Source organism: Cydia splendana, chromosome 2 (assembly GCF_910591565.1).
Source record: "Cydia splendana chromosome 2, ilCydSple1.2, whole genome shotgun sequence".
Taxonomy (NCBI): Eukaryota; Metazoa; Arthropoda; class Insecta; order Lepidoptera; family Tortricidae; genus Cydia; species Cydia splendana.
In genome coordinates, this window is record NC_085961.1 from 29,029,038 (window position 1) to 29,050,255 (window position 21,218).

Consider the following 21,218-nt stretch of genomic DNA (forward strand, 5'->3'; position numbering starts at 1 on the left):
ATAATTAAATGTCATTAGTATATCATCATTTGGTGGCAATAAATAACTAGCCTAAACTCCTTACACCATGTAATAAAATAAAAAAATAGAAACATACAAAATCCGGTCCGAAGGACCATTACCATTACATAGTTTTCTTACTGACATTGAGTAAATATCATTAAATTATAACCTTGTTATCGGTATTGACCGAGGTCAAAGGATGCTGTGTGTCTTATTCTGATGATTAATTTGATGAAATGTTTTGTTCTTAAGCTCCATCTGGCGGCAGTTTAATAAATGTCATACGACTTTTACTTTAATTTTTTTTTATTACCGCGCCATCTAGTAATGTTCTAATAAACTAACAAAGAAAGTCGATGGAGAGAAAGGGACTTGCCGTCGTCGCTTCACGCTCGTTCCATAGATGCCGCTAACAGCGCTAATTAGGTTAAATTGCAATAACCGTAAGGTTGCTTATCCTTCTCGCTCTCGCAGTTAACTATCACCGATAAAAGAGACAAAAACTCAGTGTCAATGTATCGTAACGTAAACATTTCTGTTAGTTGCGAGTCAGGTTCCACGGTGAAGGGTACAGTAGCACGAATCCAACGTGTTTAAATAAAGTTAACACGAAATACAATACGATATATCGGGTAATTGTTTTACTAAACAGTGTTTCAAGTTTTAAAACAGTGTTAAGTGTTGTTTTAAGTTGATTTGTGTGTGTTTTAAGTGATGCAGCCGAGTTTTTGTAATACTAACGGTATTAGTGCCTCGTGAACTTTGTCTGAATTTTAAGACACACCTAGTGGCTTTTGAAGTCTGGTTTTTGTTGGAACACAAAAGAAACAGGATGTAACACAGAGCACGTGCTATTTTCACCGACAGCTAGATTTAACGGTGAGTAACTACTCAATTTCGCAATGTATGTAACTTTAGTCTAGTCGGGATTTTTAACCCACATCTTTTGCGAATTCCTAATAACTAATAACTTTACTTAAGTAAATATGTAATTAAGATTTACAGCTGTTAACGAGCTGGATGACTATACGCCACTTGCACCATCCCACTAGCCCGGGTTTAACCGGTTAAACTGTTAACCCAGTGTCAAATTGTAGGTACTGGTCACCATGGTAACTCCAGGTTTAACAGGTTAACCCCGGTTTAGTGGGATGGTGCAAGTGGCCCTAACTTGGACCTTAATTAGGTACACTTAATTAATTGCAAAGTTCCAAGAGCATTCGTTTAAACTTAACTAACCTAACCCCATCGCACATAAAATTAAAACAGAAGAAAAAAACATGCTCGCAAAGGCAATCCCCCATGCAGCCAATTATTTTTTTAAACATAAACTTCTTTTATAGGTATGAGTTATTTTATCGGGGCGTGTATGAACGTCAGTTATTAAAGAGTTTTATATTTTTATCAGCTTTTTACACGTCTGGCTTGCCATTTAGTCAACGGCCTTGCTTAAAGGAGTTAAAGGTCTGCCATTCTCCGACCGTTTGTCACGCACGTTGTTAAGATGTCGCAAATGCACGATTATGAATCATTTGTGACGTTCTAAATCAGCAGGTACCATTTTGTCGCTTACCGTAAAGACGAAATTTGCTTGTATATTTATGCGAATAACCTGTCTGAGCGTCCTTATGGTAAGCGATGAAGTGGTACCTTTTTACTGAGAACGTCACATGTTTCGTAGCGATTTTTGGGTTTTCTCGGGGAGCTACAGCATAGGGTCGCTCAAAAAAGGAGTGTAGAGGTTTTTAAAGGGCCAGGAAAGCCCAAATAACACCCCTGGAGGCCCTGGAGTTGCAGACGTCCGTAGGACATTGTAACCGCTTACTATCAGGCGCCAAGCGGGCCGTATGCTTATTTGCCACGTGGTATTAAAAAAAAGTCTGTTAAGTCTGTAGGCCAAGTTTTTATCCGCTGAGCTTTTTAAGAGCTTGTATAAGATCAGCTGATGGGCGAAGACCTAACTTGACTTCCACTGTATAATTTGTATGCTTACCTATATGGATGCGGCAAACTTGGCCGGCCTTGTTTTGTGCCAAGTTGCACTTGATTTCTTCACACCCTGATGTATGTCTGTGCTGCGACGTATAGATATATCCTAAATCGATGCTTAATTCACTTCATGGCTGGTGGTTAACCAACTGAGACTCATATCATTAAAATGTGCATAGCATAATGTTCAGAAAAAGTTTTGTCAATTTTTTTACTATGAGGTTTGGGATCCATGGCGTTAAGTAAGTAGTTAGGAGGGATTGCCATACGTCCCCGTACGCCGGACATGACCCTGTTTGAAGTTGAAGCTTGATGTCCCGGTGTGCCGGCCAAGAAGACAACTCTCCCGGTGTGAAAGTTATAGAACACAGGGTTTATTTAAATAATCTGTACAAATTACACATTAGGCGCATCAAGAAGATTATGTAAGTATTTTTCATATTTCTTATGAGGGACAATTACAAGCACCCGCCTCCCGGGCCAAATCAAAATAAAAAAAATGCAACTGACGATGTCCCTATAGTTATGGCAACCCTAAGTTAGGTAAACTTATGCGGGTATAATAATATTACTTAAGTATACTTTGTTCCATAAAAATTAGAAATTCCTGTGCCGTCTGTGGGAATCGAGGGATTCAAGCGACAAGCTCATATTTTATCAAGTTTCATGTAACGACTGGTTTACCTATAAAATGTTTTCTTAGTTCGCAACGTGTAACTAGGTGTAACGTCAAGTGGGATAACTGGGGTTTGGAGGAATAACACTAGACAAAGAAATAGGTAATAGTCCCCAATCATATGTAGTGTAGGTAGGTAGTAGTATGGTCGAAAGTATGAATTAATTTATGACCCATTTCGTACCTTGTCACAGTGACAATCAATATGAAAGTCGCTAGAGACCTCATACTATTGTCACTGTGACAAGGTACAAAATGGGTCATAAAAAATTAAAACTATCGACTGTACCTAGTCCCCAATCATAAATGAACATGGCGTGGCGTATCAGTGTAGTTTTTACAATCTTTGAATTTTTCAACTAGCTAAATTTGTTAATAGTCAAAAACATTGTCTAAAGTTTCCCTACATGTCCCCAACTACCCGGGTTGACGGTATTATTATTTATTTATTTTATTTTATTTTTATTACATAGGTACATGGAAAACCAACAGAAAATTTACAGAGCCAATTACAAATTAAATTTAATTATTTTTAAATCAACGTAAATATTAATAGAGTCAGACCAAGAAAAGCCTACAGCGGATTTGATAGCTCACGCAGTGCACGTGTTATTTTAAACGTCAAACATCTATGAAATTATGACGTATAATTGACACTTACACTGCGTGGGCTATCAAATCCGCTGCAGACTTTTCTTGGTGCGACTCTAGTCTATCCGTGGGTATTAAGTAGGTAACTATTTAACTTTTATTTAACATGCCTTTTCAATGACCATCAACTTCTTAAGCTTCTACAGATCTTGCAACAAATGACATGCGATTTTAGATTATTGCTGTCTAAGTAGAAGAATGCCGCAATGTATTGCAAATCGAATGCGATTATCAGTAACGTTTGAAGAGGTCATTACATAAGTACTTGTAATTACTGTCTATCTAACTGTCGTTTGTCACTGGTCATTATCATAGGAATCTGCTAATTTTAGCCGCGTGTTGATTTAAACTTCAAACTTGCCTAATTAAAGGCCATTGACTAGAGAGTCTAGAGATGCGTATCATACACCTATGCCTGTATGCAGTACACCAATATGTTTGCTATCGCAAATGTCAAAAATCCGGGCACCAACATCGATTTTGATATTTGCGACAGGGATACAGTCGGAAGCAATGTCGCGCTGTACTGCTGCAGTGATACTGCCGACTGTATGCATGTGTGTTAAAATGTTGGAGCTGCACACGCACACGTCACGCAAGCGGTGTGCCGTCTCTCATAAGGATCTGTATATCTGGATGTGCGGCGTTGTACCGCACGCGCACGTGCACGTCACGCACACGCAGCCAGTATGCACAGGCCTTGAATCCGAGGGAAAGCCAACACGGTAATAATTTTGAAATAACTTCAATAACTTTCTGATAACGAACCGACACAACAAGGCGACAATAAGTCTAACCAAACCTTGCAAAACGTGCATTTTACCTCCAAACCTATCCACTCTAAAATAACCCTTATCTTCCAGCAATAAGGAATATATTCATCTGTTATCACACACAAGGTGTTTACTGTTTATTATGTAGCACTGATGCTCTATTATCCAAAAACCGTATAGGACTTTAGGACATAAGGTTTTTAGGTCATTCTAGAGCTGTAGGGTAGTAATGACACGTTATCCGGTTGTAGTGGAAAGCAGCTGAACCCCAGGTCAGCTATAATTATGATTTAAGATCTGTATCGGTCTATAGAATACTGTTATCTACCTAAGTGGACTGTAAGGCGGAGAACAAACTAAAGCTTCATTTCATGGCCTGTCATAATATACGGACTGTTTTTTCAACTCTTTTGCCATATTCTGCAAAGTGAATCATAATTAATAATTATGTAATGTACATGCGTCATGTTGAACAACTTAGATGTAGGGACCATCCCCGGAATGGTTGAAAGTAAAAACCTAATAGGAAGAGCTCTCAGGTAGTCTCAGTAGTAGATGTAAGGATTTCCCTTGACATATCAGGATCTTCGGAAGTTGGGGGGACTTGGCAAGCCATATAATAGTTAGCTGACACTCGTGTCAGAGTTTTTTTTAGAAACCTCAACTAACCACTAGAAGCTAGCTAAAAGTTTGGAGTCGGGCAGAGAAAAAGGAAGGTTTTGCTATAAGCTACAGCATATTGTAGCGAGTTAAGGGCCTAATGAAGTAATGACCCACGAAAGGTTTTGGATTAAATTAGGAAATTTGATGTGCGGATTTTTAAAGACAATACTGTCCAGGAAATGTCAGATTTTCAGGGTGACGTCTGGAGTTTTGTCAGGATATTCGATATTTCGATGCTCCCCTCAAGTCGCAAGTGACATTCGGACAACTTTACTACCGATATTACAATAAAGCACAATGTAATGATGTCATTTTAACGAGACTGTCATCGTGGGAACATCGTATTGTATTTCATATTTCCTACTCACTCATATAAAAAGCAACATTAACATTCGGAATCATCAAAAAGCAGCATTAACTTTAAATATCTTTACTTAATTTGATATTATTTTCGGTGCGTCTCGTTCGCACCAGATATGTGGATAAGTGTCCACTGGACATCAATAGTAATTAATTATATCGATGACGACCGGTCTTGCCTTGTCGGTAGTGGCTATGAAGCCGATGGTCCTGGGTTCGAATTCGAATCCCGGTACATTTACCTATTTGTGTGACGAGCACAGATATTTGTTGCTGAGTCATGGATGTTTTTTATGTATTTAAGTATTTGTAAATTATATGTATATATGTATACCTATAATTGTCTGAGTAACCCATAAGTCCCATAACACAAGCCTTTTCGAGCTTGCTGGGCTTAGTGCTATAATATTTATTTAATATCAAATCAAGATCAGATTTACAAGCTTCGAATGGCTCTAATAATCTCGACATGGTTAAATTAAAATTGCATAAGGCGTTAGGCCGGTTTGTCAAACTGGTTGCGGTGCTAGCAATCAATCGACTAAGAATGCTGTACGAATTTTAGATGCAGACGACCTACATTTTTGAACATTAAGGTACATTACAAAGTCTGTCATAATCGACAAACGATAAACGGAAAGAAAAAAAACAATTTGGGATATTCGGGATGATAGAGTCAGTCTATGAAAAGTCTGCAGCGGATTTGAGAGCCCACGCAGTGCACGTGTTATTTTAAACGTCAAACTTCTATGAAATTATGACGTATACATGACTCTTGCACTGCGTGGGCTATCAAATCCGCTGCAGACTTTTCTTGGTCCGACTCTAGATGCTAAGATAAGTCACATGACAATTTTCATATACATACCGTAAAACCGATGACAGATAGATAAAAAACCTACCATCCCCTACTGTGCGTAGGCAGTGTTACGTTACTTGTCACCGAATAAGAAAAGTGAACGCATATCCATTTGCGGAGTAGGATATCCAGTCCTTCCTCGTCGGTCGACGTTCCATAAGAACTAGTTCTGCGATCAAAGGCATTTAAGACGTGATCGTTTATACTATCATAACTTTAGATCATAAATAATTGATTGTACAGTCAGCAGCAGAAGTTGCTAAGCGGGCGAGGTGTTCAAAATTATCTTGACCAGCTCTTATTCTCTTAACAATAAAGTCGCCTCAAGATCATTTTGAACACCTTGCCCGCTTAGCAACTTCTGCTGCTGACTGTACTGGAGACTTGGAGAGCTGAGGATTATAGCGGGTATTACGGGTACATGTGCAAGTTGCAGAGTATTATACCTAATATGCACAAAGTTGGCAACATTCTTTAATATTTTAGAAATATTTTCCATTTTAGAAAAGAAAATGTGAAAAGTTTCCGAAGTTATCTCTGTAATTTTTTTCGGACGTTCGGAAAATTATGTGACATATTTTTAGGTATGGCCAATAAGTGGCCTTTGACGAAATATTCGATATTTGTTGCCCTTCAACACAAATATAAACAAACTTTAGAACCGTAGGTATTGTCAAGTAATAAAGTATGATAACAATTTAATATGTATATTGCATGTAAAATACACATGAAAAATACTTAAGTAAGTACCTATATCGCAATTCTGTGCACCTTGGCCTGAAACGAAACTTAAAATTTACATTGATATTTCGCGGTACAAAGGCGCCTATTAGATATGGGGCATCTGTTCCCCCCTACTGCGGCTACGTTTAACACACACTCTATTCTGGTTAATATGGTAATTTAAATAATCACGTAATCACAGCGATGTATAAGTAGGTATGTTACTTTAAAACGTGATTAAAATGAATAAACGTCGCAGTCGCAATCGAGGGCTTTTTATCTTGCACACAAGTCACACAACATCATCAAGGTCAACTGCATTCTTGCGGTCTTAGGAACAACGTTAGAAACACAGAATTGATATTAGTACCTACGGGGAAGAGGCGTGAAAGAGCCGTGTTTTGCAGAACTCACTTATAAATATTATAAAAGTTTCTAAATTAAACTATTATTGTATGTGAAGATAATGCGTCTTGAAATTCATTATAAAAATTCTGTGATTCCACCATAGGTATCACACACCGGCTTTACCTTATGTTCAGAACGCATCGAAACTTCCAAAGTGACGTCACGGATGCGTATCGGATGGCTGACAGTGACGAGATTCGAAGAGTGGCGACGAATGGACATAACAACCGCTTACAACAACTAACGAGAATCATCCACAAAATCCGTAGAACAACAAGAACACAGTTGTAATCATATAAAATGTAACAAGTCTTCATTGAAGATCCCTGCATTAGGAACTAGAACTCCCTTCGCCCTTTTCTATGACTGTCGTGGGGTCAAGCCAGGCATGGCCAGACGATGATAGAAATAAGGAAAAACCGGATGTAAATTACACTAGTGTCCGGTATCCGGTACCAAGCACTTTTATGGATTCTAAGGTACGCCAGATGGTATTGGTAACATCGCTTATTGTTCGAAGGCGCTTTCGTTTTTCTTCCTTTCTACTGTACAATGGCGATAATGTTTCATAACGACACCTTTGTATTGAAATGACGACTTTGGCATATTTTATGTAACTAGTAACTACAATTGAAAAGTTTTAAAACACTGTTCCGTGTTCCGTCTGCAAAACAGACGAGTGATTCTTTTAGATGAGTAATTTTTGCACAATTTCTTATTTCAAAGTGTATTTTGTAAATATTGTATGTCGTCACATAAACGCAGTAATGGCAGTGCCTTTACTGCGTTTATGTGTACTTTAGTCAACCTTAGTACTTTTTGTACCTACTTCGACTGTCTTAAATAGGAAAGAATTATTCACTACATCTGGAGGCCCTTAACTACGAAAATCGAAATTTCTTTCTGTTCCTCTCTATCGCTGTTGCAAACTTGAAATAGCGAAATTTCGATTATCGTTTTTCGCGTTAAGGTAACTTTCCATTTCCGACTGCAGCTGCACTACTGCTCCGACACTCTGCAGCGGCCTGAACACATCGGTTGTTATTGTCTATTTCCATCGTAAAATGAATGACGATACCGACTGCAAGTAATATGGTGATATCAACGTATTTCCGACCGCAGCTGCATTACTGTCACGGCCTGAACGGGTCCCTATTGTTTCCCAAAAAGTTTTAAGTCATAATGATTGTATTGTTTGCCCGCATTTTCGTTAGTCATCATTTATATGGTTCAGAAATCCGTCACTTTTCAGGATTGCCATAAAACAAACCTAACCTAACCTAACATCTATGTAAGGATAACCTTACAAAAATCCTGAAGAGTTAACGGTTTCAGTTTTTTGGCTAATGATAATATGACATATATACAATACATTATGACTTAAAATTTATGGGAAACAAAGAGACCCCGGCCTGAACACGTCGGTTTTCAGTCAGAAATAGACTGTCACCTTTAGGCTCTCTGTACAGTCACCACACGAGATTATTATGCCATTTAGGGTTCTTGTTAAATTGGAAAATCTATAGTGTAAGTATTGAACAACCAATTTAGCTAGGACCCTGAATGGCGCAACAGTCGCGGAGCGTGATGGACGTGATGGTACATGCGCGGGTATACACAGGAACCCACCCGTGTTGCATTTGCATCTGCCGTGTATCGGCCTTAAATGTACTATTAACTTTAAGATAAGCGTAAAGATTAATTCAGCTATTTTACGGCCAAAGCCGGTCCGGTGTGAACCATTGGGTATGTAAACAAGTTTCGTATCCGCAAAGGACGGTCGTTGGTCTCGAATCTAGCCGGTTGTACAGTGTGAAGTGTTTAATGGAATTTTATGTTTGTGGTAATTAAACTATTGAGATTGCTAACGGTTATATTATTCCGTATCTGTCGAAATTAGTAATTAATACCCACCGAACAAAGAACCATCTTGGCAGACAAAAAATACGATTTAAGAAAGAATCGTACTGACATCGATTCATACGGTGGTTATACAGAGATACACACAATGATATCTACACGTGCTAAACCACTAAACCTATAAAACCTATATATTTGCATCGGAAGTCAAAAACACTTATGAGATCATCGCAGTCATCTGTAGGTATCACAGAATAAATAATACTACTACCGTACAGAAAGGAAACATCCTACAAAACCGAAGTTTGACAGCGGTTCAGGATCGAATCGTGCTGTCCCTTTCTAATATATGGCACTATCCCTTTCGGCTATTTAGGGTTGTCAAAATTCAAGCCATTATCTTGTGGTTGTGCACGCAAAGGGACGTTAGGGACGTCATTTTGTGTCAACCCTAATAATTGCTCGGAGCAATGCTGAGCCGAACGGAGCCGAGTTTGCCCGAAGGGAGGAGTCACACACCTGTCTGTATGTCCGTGTGTCACAGATGTTTTTAATTCTTATTCAGACCAACTCACCACAACTTTACTATTACTCATCTTTTCCCAAGAAACTCAAATATTACCAACCACTATTAAGAAACCAATAATTAACAAATGACTATACAAGTATGCAGTCTTAGATAAGCCTTCGTTCACAGAATAGCGTGTTCGCAACTCTGCGCTCGCGCACACCGTCAACCACACACGATGTTTACAAATAGGTAACCCGCTTCCCAGCGTTATTGTAAACCGCCGAGGTACTGGCAGTCATTCACATCAGGTCTGAAGTCAACCAGTGCAACATTAGTTTGGCCAACCAATTTTGTTAGTAGGAAAAGGCGGTAAATTAAAAATTCAAACAACTGTTTGGCTTATCTAAGATAAGACACTTTTACTTGGGTCGTAAGGATGACACGTTCGCGGGCCGGAGCTTCCGGCGCTTACTTTTCTATGACAGATGACCGGTGATCACCTGATGCTTTCCATAGACAAAGAAGCGCTGGAAGCTCCGGCCCGGTCTAACGTGAGCCTTCCTTTAAGGTCCCACTTCCCCGCCAAGAAAAATAATATATGTGGAAATTTGTTTCAGTAAGGTTCCCGCGAAAAGTCAGGTCGTAAAACGGCTCGGACACGACATTGAGCGACTTGCGACGGCGGCAGAGATAACCATAGGTTGGAGCGAGACACAGGGATCGAACCTTTCGTTTCCACCTATGGTTGCCGCTGCCGCCGTCGCAAGTCGCTCAATGTCGTGGCCGAGCCGAAGTCGTCAAGCGTTGGGAATAGCTACCCTGCTAGATCCGAGATAATGTGTGTATTATAATCAAATATGTCGCTTTTACAACGTTTGGCTACTTACGGGTTAACTAATACCTACGTTAAGATTAATAAAAAGTTAAAAACGGTTAATAATATAAAGAAATTCGGCGCAAACCTTTTTGTTTCATGCGCTCTCGTTTCTAAACATATTATATTACCTACATCATAAACTGAAATGCTGATATCTATTTCAGTTTATAATTTATACTTTATATAGTAGTTACTAGGTAGTGTGACAGAATACTAATTAAAATATTTGATAGAAAACAATTTGATTTGTGAAGTTGCCATCACTGTATCTGTCAATTCCTGAATAAAATAAGTGATGGTGTAAACGACATAATCGCGGCAGGAATGCGGCGGCAGCCACGAAGCCGCAACAGCAATGCAGTTCCAGTTAACATCCCAACGTCACCAAGACTTAAACTCAGTGGAAGTGGCTCGCGCGAGGCCCCTTCGGTGGGGCACATAGAAAGAAAGGGGCCTCACAGATGCGACTTCGCCCACGGATAGATTAGTTCACACTACGCCACTACTATTATTTATTATGTGGCCACTGCTTAAACATGGTAAGGTAAGACTTTACAACAGTAGTATTCAGATGCTAGTGAGTACCAAACCACACAATAGCTACAGCTTTTGACATTGGAAATGGCTTTTCGTTCGCTCCAGTATAGGGTCCGATTTCACGAAAACGTGCGATCCCCTTATATCTCGGAAAGTTGTGAAGATATGATATTAAAAAAAGGCTCAAAAGACGCATAATCACGAGAGCTATAAGGTGCAAAAATAATTATTCGAGAAAGTCAAAATCGAAAAAAGTTATGGTCGAAATAGTGAAAATAAAATTCAATTTTTTTCGAATTTTTGATTTTGGTGCTCGATAATTTGGAAACGAAGAATGATATCAAAAATTTGAGAAAAACGGCTCTGGACAATTTAGTCAGCTACGATTTGAGCCGAAAACAAAGACGATCGGGTTAAGGGTTTGCCCTGTAGCCTAACCTTAAAATAGTCAAAAAGTCAGAACGCACTATTCGACAATCTATGCATTCTTGTGGTGGTGGAAATAGAAATAGAGATAGAGGTAGAGGTAGAGGTAGAAGTAGAAGTAGAAGTAGAGGTAGAAATAGAGGTAGAGGTAGAGGTAGAGGTAGAGGTTGAGGTAGAGATAGAAATAGAAATAGAAATAATTTTATTCGTGAGCACAAACACAAAATAAAAACTTATACAGAGAAACATAAAAAAGAAAAAGTGCCACGAAATGGTCTCACCTCCGCATGTTGCTGGCGGCTGCTAGCAGATAGCTGATGCTGAACCCTGGCAGTACCTAGTGGAGCTCGGGTTTAATACAACATAAGCACACGCTGTTTTAGTCATCGGACTCGTCTCGATGAGCACTTAGGACAGTAGTACCCAAGATAGAGCTGATGCTGAACCCTGGCTGTACCTAAAGGAACTCAGGTTTGTTGCAATATAGGCACACGCTGTTTTGGTCATCCGATTCGTCATGATGATCACATGGTAGAGCATTACCCAAGATAGCTGATGCTGAACCCTGGTAGTACCTATTGGAACTCAGGTTTGGTGCAACATAGAGAAACGCTGTTATGGTCATCTCTCGTCGCGTCAAACTGCTGTCAAGAAAATTTCATATCTTGCAGCAAATGGGTCGCTGCCGATCAAGACTCGAGTGACGAAGACGGGGATGTGGCTACCACTTCTCGAGTTGACTACGGATTTGCCGTGTAATAATATTCTTGTACTTTGAACATTATATATCCCGCTTATTAATCGAAAAATGAAATATGTACCTATATACTTATGCGCCACGGCGACAATTATTCAAACTTCGATACGCGTGTGGAAATTTTGCAATTTGTTTGTTCACATGCGTTATGTCCAGGATACTTGTGTTAATCTAAGAATAAAATAATTATCATTCAACGTTGTAGTTTTATTTTGTAACTTTTTCCTTATCCAGACTTTCTCGTCGCTCAGCGACAATATTTTTTCGAATTCCGTAGATTCATTTCCAATGTGGTCGATAGTCGTGTGAGGCACGAAATCTGTGATTTTTTTCGATGAGAATTATCTAATTGCACCTCAACCGTTAGATTTTCATGTACAGACGTAACACTTTCCGCAGCGCCTGCGCGCAGGAGCATGAAAACGCTTGCGTCACGCTTATACAAGATGTTAACCAACCGGCGAAACTATTACTAAGTATGAGTTTTAGTTGCGAGTGTAATCACGCTTGCTCAAGCTATTTAACGCGAGTGTGTAGGGAGTAATAGTTGATTTAACTCCCACGAGAGTAATGATTTTTAAATTATTTATTTACCTGTCATATCATAAGTAAAGTATGTACTCATATTTACAGACTTGTCTTGATTTTATTTAAAATTTAAAATGAGTTATAAATTAAATAAAATTAATTTGTAAAGTTTAGTAGTTGTGCAAAAGGTTTATTATGTTCCATAACAAGCTATTCAATAAAATAGACGAAGAATAACATTAATTGTCTGAACCAATAATATTATTGAATGACATTATCATATCAATACATGGAATACAATAAAGACAATAGAGTTAGACCAAGAAAAGTCTGCAATGATTTTGATAGCACACGCAGTGCAACTAGTGCAAGTGTTATAAACGTAAAACTTCTATGTAATTATGACGTATAAATAACACGTGCGCTGTATGCAATCAAAATCGTTGCAGACTTTTCTTGGTCTAACTCTAATAGGTTATTAATATTTACTGTGGGATTATATAAGGCAGTCTTGTGTGTGAGAAGATAGGCCTGTGCTCAACAGTGGGCCTTATCTGCGGGCCGGAAGCTCTGAAAAACATAACAAAACAGGTACTGCACAATAAAGTTAATGAAAAAGCACGGACGTTAATGTATGCATTGTTAGAGGCCATATTTACGAGTATTACCAACTTTTACTTAAGTTCACATGTTTATAGTGCGATATAAAATAGTAATTATATATTATATTTCCATAAGGTGCATGGGGGCAATTTAGACAGCGGGGTAATTTAAACTAATCGAAATATAGTCTAAAATGTGACAGTTACGTAGCAAGTGACGCCCTCAATAATTTTCTACATTTTCTTGTCGGACTATAGGTACTTAGGTGTATTCAGTACACACTAGTCACACTACACACACTCAAATCGCTCGTTTGTGGTGAGCGTTCCGACTGACCATCTAGCGACCTTCACCAAGGAGGAGTTTTGGCCGAAGGGTGTCAAGTTCCGGCGGTTCCGCGGCCGGCTCCCTGACACTGCGGGGTTGCGTAATGCATAGCAGCCATAATGTGATATGTAGTGTTTAGTTTTTTAAAGTTTAGTTATAAAATATATTTTTATATAATATGTATGCTAGTTTTAAGGTATTTATGTATGGGCCATTAGTTGCCTGAAATAAAGATTTTCATTCATTCATTTCATTCAAATCTGTTCAACTGGTATAGTCGATATCATCGACTCGATGATCCCATCTAGGGCACAGTACGGTTACCATCAGCACGGTTACCATCAGTTTGTCACTGACATAAACGCCGTCGAGAACGTAATTTACTTTCTATACATCCCGTTTGCACTAATATGCGAGTGCGAGTGAGATGTATAGAAAGTAAATGACGTTCTCGACGGCGTTTATGTCAGTGACAAACTGATGGTAACCGTACAGATATTGTAAAGCAGTTACGTTAACTTAATATAGACCCCACCAGATTGCGTGTCGCTCTAATGATTGCATTGTTTCTCTAATCTCTTACACCTACGACTCCATTGTCCGCTACACACCTTTATAAGAAAACAAGACAAACTTTATATAAAAATATCGTTAGCGCGATGTAGAACCCACCGTATTCAGCGCAGCGCTATCTATTGACGTATTGAGTAAATTTTACACTAACAACCAGAATCGGAACACAGCCTAATAAGATATAGTTCACACCAGATTGCGTGTCGCTCTAATGCACGCATTGTTCTCCTATAATCGCTTACACCTACAACTCCATTGTCCGCTGCAATGGCTTCTGACTGTACTTTCTCTGACTTTACGGTTTAGGGTGGACATTTATTGTCAAACTATTGCATAAGTTACTTCCGGTTTGGAAGGGTTTATTTCCGCGAGCTATGTGGCTTAAGGCCGTTCCCTGAGCCAGAAATGTAAAAATACCCCAATAATTATCCTATTTTTCTAAGAAACGGTGATATTTGTAGACGTGGGAAAAATAAATATAATTCTTGATTATATTATCTTTAATAACACAGCTTTCGATACACGATTCATAACACTTCGCTCGATACAATTTATTGCCAAAGTAACCTCCAATTCGAATTTTTACTCCAACTTTACTCGTTTCTTTACTATGTGACACTATGAAACAAAAAAAGGAGAAAAATCAATCATAACTATAACAGTAATTTGACAGCTTTAGAAAAACGATAATTAGAGGCAATATTTTTAAAATAAATAAACATCAACTAATTCTATCGTAACAAAATATCGACTCCGGCCTGCATGCTCTATCTCCGTCCGTCTTTCGAAATGAGAGGAGAGAAAAGGGCCATATTATGTACTGTAAAACGTTGTATGATACATGTGCGAATTACCTATTTTTCGCACTTGTATCGGTATGCCCTAATTTTTTAATAAATATCGATGATATACCTGCACAGTACACCTAATAAATAATGATATTATAGAAAACTTGCAGTCATTAATTTGTTTAAATATAAACTGTATTTACCCTTATAATTAAATATTATTGAAATAAGAGTTGACTTCATCAAAAAGAATAGATATATAGTATAGAGGGGTCCTGTCATTGTAAATTTTGTAGTCACTGTAAATTTACTGCCATCTATCGACACACGACTAAAACTGAAAATGAAAACGTATAAAGTTATCAAAAAAAATAACCGCCGAAAAAAAACTAAAAGGAAATAAAAAACCGGCACTAACACGAAACGACTCGACCAACAAAAACAATAGCACACTGAAAAGAAAAAAATAATTATTTTGTCTTCAATAACGCAAGTGAATACCTATGAACTATGTATATACATACTTCTGAAATCAATCACACAAATCTGCGTATTTATATATTTACAATCTGTTATTTTTGGAGTCGGTGCAGGTGCTTCACTAAGGTGCTCAAGTTTGTTTGAGGCTGGCACCGACTCTAAAAATAACAGATTGTAAATATATAAATACGCAGATTTGTGTGATTGATTTCAGAAGTATGTATATACATAGTTCATAGGTATTCACTTGCGTTATTGAAGACAAAATAATTATTTTTTTCTTTTCAGTGTGCTATTGTTTTTGTTGGTCGAGTCGTTTCGTGTTAGTGCCGGTTTTTTATTTCCTTTTAGTTTTTTTTCGGCGGTTATTTTTTTTGTTAAAAAGTTTTTATTTTATAATTTTCTGTGGCTATAATTTATACAAATTATTACATGCTTAATTTTTGATTACTTTTAAAATAGCTACCTACCTTGCTTTAGCTATTAACTGTTATATTAATAATCCTACTTTAACTATTATTTTGTTCTGTAATATAAATAAATTACCCCTATTGTCCCACCCTTAGGGTAGGATTTTTTCCAAATTTTTATTATTATTACGACTACTCTGTAAAAGGTTATGCGTGGTCATACGTTACAATCGGTGAGTGAAAAAATCAATCATCCCCTATTTTCCTACCCTTAAGGTTGGATTTTTTTTTCCAAATTTATATGGGACCAACTTCGGGGTATACCCTTTCCAATAAAAAAATAATTATCAAAATCGAACATCTCTGTAAAAAGTTATGCGTGGTCATACATAAAAAAAAAAAAAAAAAATATATATATACGCGTCGACTTGAGAACCTCCTCCGTTTTTTTTTTTCGTCGGTTGAAAAATGTATATATATGGATAAATGATTTTATTATTTTTGTATCTTTTTGATCCATATTCATTAACTGATATCTATGTGTTAAAATTGTTAAATATGAAACGGTGTCGTCACGCCATCTAGCCGAGGATAGGCTAAAGGTGTGTGCGCCATCTATTCGAGAATGACTTTTGCTTGAATTCCGAGGCACGTTTTTTCCTTAGACTTTATTCGTCTTATACGAAGTTACATATGTCTTTGACTTCATTAAAATGAATATTTAATTTGCACTATGTTTCATTTATTTTTCCAATTTAACTTTAACGCCATCTATGAGATGCAGCATGCTTTTTTTCAGTATTTAGTAATACGTTTTACAAATCAGTGTCCTGTTAGTTCATTTAAGTCGCTACTTCTTGCGTGGCGCTGTTGTATCGTCATTGTATCTAGGGGCGGGATGGGTGGCGTGAGGGGAGGCTCGATTGTAGATTTCATTTGGGTACGGGAACGGCCTTAACTCCGTTGTCTCCGTTATTCATAAAACATAGCAAATCTCATAAGTACCTATGTAAAATATTCTTCAAATTATTTATGTTGAGTGTCTAATATAGAAAAAGCATTAGTGTATCTAAGCTCCAAAATATATGTAACGTGTACAAATAAAAAAGGCTCGCTAAGAATCAACGTTAAAAACCGGACCATAGTTGTGTAATAGGACTATTTACGGTAATAGAAAAAAAACCCACTTCACGAAACAGTCAAAATATCATTTAAATTATTTACAACTATAGTGCATCTCATCTTCTTCTTTCAATTTAAGAGCTAGGCTCTTGTCGGTGCAGCGTGATGAAGTTGTCTCCACCTTGGTCGGTCCAAAGCCAGCCCCTTAGTGTCCTGGTACGACACGGCCCCTACATGCTCCTTTACTTGGCTCATATAACTCTTCCTTGGTCTTCCCCTCCCTCTCTTTCCATTTATTTTCCCTTCTATGATGTTTCTGATGAAGTGCATCTCATAACAGTTACAAATTAGCCCCAACTGCCCCAAGACGTAAAATACTTTTCGTTGAAGATGTTGATGCGGTTTTTAACCATCAATAGAGTGAGTCTTGAGGAAGGTTTAGGTATATAATTTGTTAAGGGTAACCCGTGCAAAGCCGGGGTGGGTCGCTAGTTTTAATTAAAACTGATTTAGTACTACCACCATTTTCAAGTCTTTTATAATGACAATAAATCTCGCAACAATATAGTATCCGACATTGATTATGTTGTAGCGACGGAAATGAAAGTGGGATACTTTTTATCTCTAACAAAAAGTCCAAGATCTCTAAACTTACAAACCGAACACTGTCCTACACAAATAGACCCGAGCACAGCATGATTGGTTATTCTATGAATGGTATTGAAGCGTATTGTGAAGGATTAAGGTTGATATTCGCACGGACTCTTTACTTAGGCAGTGTAGTACCTACTGTAGATGATATATTAGTGCAGAGGCTTGACTTACAGGCCTTTATTTGAACATTGTGCAAATATCGCGATGCAGGCTATAGTGGTGAGTTTCCTAATGGCTACAAATATAATGACCACCAAAAAATACTTTGGTACCCTAAATAAAAAAATCATGCTTACCAAAAAAAAATACTGAGCACCAAAAAAATAAGGCCTAAAATTACAAAAGTATCACCGTTTTAATTACGACTGCACTTCAAATTGTATTCGAATACCAAATATATTGAATGATCACCAAAAATTATTAATGATCACCAAATCTTGAAGACCAAATTAATGCGATATTTTCACCTAAATAAACCACTATGATTACCAAAAAATGTATACATATTACCAAGTAAAGTAAAATAATGCCAAAATTACTAGCCCCTCCCGCTTAACCCCCGTACCCCGCACCGCATACCTACCTAACCTAACCTACTTTTCTAGTAGCATACTGAAATGCTACTGGAAAAGTAGGTTAGGTTAGGTATGGTTTGAACTGCTATCAGTTAAGTGGGTTAGCACTGCGACCCTTACAGAAACGAAATGCTACTAGAAAAGTGGGTTAGGTTAGGTTTGAACTGCGACCCTTACAGAAACGAAATGCTACTAGAAAAGTGGGTTAGGTTAGGTTTGAACTGCGACCCATACAGAAACGAAATGCTACTAGAAAAGTGGGTTTGGTGGTGGAACCCGGGGTTTTTCCATCTCCTCTCGGCGTGGAGGTTGTCATGAGGGATCAGTGTGTGGTGTCGCCCTGCATACTACCTTCGAGAGGGGGAGCTTCGGCTCCAGGGCCTTCGGGTCCAAGGAGGGGACAGCCTCGGCTGTCGGCAGCAGGCGGTGTTCGCGGTAGAATGCTCTGCGATCCCGTGTTCACCGTCGCCATTGCTGCGAGACGAGCATACCGTGGAGGGTTTAGTCGGTATTTGGCTCCTTGGCCACGAGTCCGACATATCCGTCCTAGTTCTCCGGCTAGGCGGAATGCCTAAATGCATTACTCCACGTAAAAAAAACAAAAAAGGTTTGAACTGCAACCCATACAGAAACGAAATGCTACTAGAAAAGTGGGTTAGGTTAGGTTTGAACTGCGACCCTTACAGAAACGAAATGCTACTAGAAAAGTGGGTTAGGATAGAAAAAGGTGACGAAGTAGATTAATTAATTTAATAGAATAAAGATATATTAAATATTTGCATATTTTTAATTAAAATGTGGTTACAATTTTGGTGGTCATTTACTATTTTTGGGTTTACAATGATTATTTTGGAGTCATTTGCTTTAATAGGATAGCAAGATTTAAAAATTTGGTTATAATTTTACATTAAAAAAGGAGTTCTAATTTTGGTGGTCATTTACTATTTTTGGGTTTACAATGATTATTTTGGTGTCATTTTATTTAATAGGATAGCAAGATGTAAAAATTTGGTTATCATTTCACATTAAAATGGGGTTTGAAATTTGGTAATCATTTACAATTTTTGGGTTAATAATGATTAGTTTGGTGTCATTTCCTTTAATAGGATAGTAAAATGTAATTAAATTGGTAATCATTTCACGTTAAAATGGTGTTATAATTTTGGTGATCATTTATTATTTTAGGATGGTAAAGTAAATTTTTTTGGTATTAAATTTTACTAAATCTGGTGATCAGTTAAATAGCAGCCTTTCCTAATTAACGAAATTTACTCTTGCTCGTGAATTCTTTTGTATTTTAACATGTTTGTAGATTCTTCGACTAAAATCGGCACGTTCTCTAGAAAAGCATTTGAAAGGTACAAAAGTCATCAATCAATGGCAAATTATTTAGAACTAATTATTAATATTTGTCTTTATAAGCATTTTTGCATCATTGATGCATGTATTATGTTTGTTAGATTCCGTTGCATTTTATGTTTGGGATGCAGCCCATATCTACATTTGTGTGTCTCGTATTTGTCAACTGGTAAACCAATTTTGGCTGTAACTGGTACCTATTGAGCGTGATCTTTCAGTAGGTATATTTTCAATGTTGAGAACTATCTTTATCTCTTTATTTTAATCAATAAACTTAAGACGACTACATAATGGTAGAATAGGTAGGTATTAGACAACAACAAGTTTTGGTACAGTTAAGCTTCTGTATAATGCCACTTCTGCGGCACCCTACTAAGCCCGAACACGAAACCTCGCATTATGCGAGTGACCTCCGCAATTTGCCACCGTTACCTCCTCCGCCGATTACAGTACAGTTATGCGTTAAGCCGGTTCCGACACTAGCATCAACTAGCATACATCACATGTGTCGAATTGCTTGGGGCAAGGCAAATGACAGTTAAATTGAGAATTGAGACATCATGCTTGTATGAGACAACTGTATCCTAATAATCACATTATCATTTGTGTCTCACTACTGTATCACATGTAAATCACTTGCGATTACTTACCGTAAAATGGGGTGAGTAGGGATTGCGTGGAGAGTTGGGTTATGAATGGCGAGAGAAGGGATGCCAGCGGGGTGAGATGGTTTTTAAAGGCTACTGCTACCTAAATAGTGTAAGTATTCGTATTACAAATGGAGCTATAGTGATATTCATAAGAAAAAAAAATCGATCCAACAATGTTCCAAAATCACCTTTATATGAAATCCCATCTCACCGCAACTACGACGTACTACGGGGTGAGAAGGGATTTCGTGTTTATCGGTAAAGTTATGAAATGGAACTACCCCAAAATCATAAAAAAACTAAAATACAAACGTCCGGAACATTTATTATACATATATACCATTCAGTTTACATGTAAAAATAAAATGTTATCGAGGCCTCCGACACCAAAGACCGCCATGCTTCTCTGTCCAAACTCCAAAGCCGATTCTGTCCAGTCGACGGCGCCGATTACACTTGCCCGATTCGAACTTTAAGACACGTCAATTAATAGATCTAGAAACGACATGGATTCGATGTGACGTTTTTGTTTGAAGACATCACATTTGACACTGACATATCTAATCCATATCGTTTCTAGATCTATTAATTGACGTATATATAGTAGCCAAATTTTGTTGACAGATATTTCCTTGTTGTATCACCAATTGTCTATGCTTTTAAAAAGTTAAAAGTTTGTTGTCAATTTATGTCATTCATTCAAATTGTTCGCGGTTTGTAAGGCGTTTATTTTAAATAATACTTAAATAATATTAATAATGACTATACCGAGTGTGGTCCGCAAACTATTATTTAAGCTCGTAAATAATTACGACAATGTGCGAAGTCGACGTGAAGCGTTTTCGAAAAACTGCAATGTTTACAAGTCGTAAACAATTTAGTAGGTTGGTGCTCTATTAATATTTTGATACTTTAAACACTAGTTCTAACATTTCCCTTTAAGTTTGATTAAGCACGTAAATTGATTAATACTTCAAAGCTCATAAACAGGACAAGTGTGTAAAAAACGGATAAATTAGAAGTTCTGGAAAATATCTATAAAATCAAAACATTGGAACGTAAACTTATGTGTTTGT

The 21,218-nt window shown here is 37.6% G+C and overlaps 1 protein-coding gene across 1 annotated transcript in view; it reads left to right on the plus strand.

The window, feature by feature from the left end:
* Positions 1-537: 537 nt before the first annotated feature.
* Positions 538-21,218, plus strand: part of LOC134806110 (cadherin-87A) — a 484,783-nt gene continuing 464,102 nt past the window's right edge. Inside the window, exon 1 of the mRNA XM_063779387.1 lies at positions 538-882. The gene's annotated coding sequence lies outside the window, so the exon portion shown is untranslated. The remainder of the gene's footprint in view (positions 883-21,218) is intronic.